We start from the raw sequence: 1489 nt of genomic DNA on the forward strand, positions 1-1489 counted from the left end.
GTGCCCCATGCAGCACCAGCATCCTTAATCTGGGGAGACAGGGAGTGTGAGCCCCGGCAGGCAGGAAGCCGGGTGCTGGAGGAGGGTGGAGGATGGCACGGGATCTTTGGAAATGGCAAAATGCGACTGGCCGAGACCCAGAGCTGCTGGTGCTGCCTGGAGCACAGTGGTTGGGGCCAATGGGCTCCTGCTTGTCCCCATCCCAGGCGGCAGGCGAGTGGTGAAGTGTCTTTCCAGGGTGAAAAACAAGCCCAGGCTTCTCCACGCAGTCTGTCTTGGAGAAAGGAACATCGCAGGCAGCCCCTGAGCCTGGGAAGATGGCAGGAAAGAGGGATGTTCCGCTGCACCCCTTCCCCAAGGAGGCAGAGGCAGAAAGCGCAGGTGGATCTGGTCGGACCTTGTCTTGCCTCTTTGCTTTTTGGCCAGGGAAGTACAGCAGGTCCCGAGAGCTTCTGATAACCCAGGAGAAAAGAAAAGGTTGGGCCAAGGGGCCGTGGCACAGGGCAGCGCTCCAGGCACAGCAAGCTGCTCTCATCCGCAGCAGGACATCAGCCCAAGGGGTGGCATGTTGGCAGGGGACTGGGGTGCCCCTTTGCTGAAGCAGACGGTGGCAGCAGGGTCTACAGCAGCATTTGGGACTGTAACCATGAACTGAGTGCTCCACCATCACGAGACACACACCAGCAGCTCCAGATGTTTGGCACCATCAGGCAGCACCCCACAACCCTGCCCGAGGGGCAGCAGGATGAGTGTCCCAGCAGCACCCAGCAGGAAATGGGGAAACAGCAGAACAATAACCATCATAATTCATAGTAAAAAAAAAATATGTAAACGACCCAGCACCCTGTCCTGTAGCACCAGGACACCCAAGAGAACAAGGTATGTTACAGTCTGAGGGGAGATGGAGACACAAGGACTTCCCGGCCAACGCGGGGTCTTGTCTCTATTGCACTTTGCATCATATATAATAAAAATACAAACTAAAGGGCTGGGGTGGAGGGGGTGAGATGCAAGCCCTGGCTCAGCAGCAGCTCCGTGCACGTGGCAGGCTTCAACCCATCTGCTTCTGCCTTTCCCCATAGCCCTGTGCCAGCCCTGCCTGGAGCAGCACAGAGCTTGATCCTGCAAAGACCTCAGGGTGCTGAGCTGGTCCAGAGCCTGCCCACCCACCAGCCTTCCCTTGCTCCCCTGCCAGCGCTTCCCGAGGCACCAAGGCCTGGAGGGACAGACGCACAGCTCTTCCCAGCCACCTCCTGGGCAGCCCGGCGCGCTCTCCATGCTCTCCCCAGCCAGCAAAGGCCCGTTCCTGGGGGAGATGGACAAGCCTCACCTCACCCCTCTGCCCACAATCCCCCTTAGGAGAAGGTTTTCTCCTCCCATTCTCTCCTCCTCGAGCGCCTATGGTGCAGATGGCACAGGGTGATGCAGTCCGGGGACGCCCCCCACACCAGTGACAGTGATGGAGGATGCTCCTCGCTCCCAAGGCCGC

The sequence above is a fragment of the Nestor notabilis genome, unplaced genomic scaffold (assembly GCF_000696875.1).
Source record: "Nestor notabilis isolate BGI_N333 unplaced genomic scaffold, ASM69687v1 scaffold25545, whole genome shotgun sequence".
Classification (NCBI taxonomy): Eukaryota; Metazoa; Chordata; class Aves; order Psittaciformes; family Psittacidae; genus Nestor; species Nestor notabilis.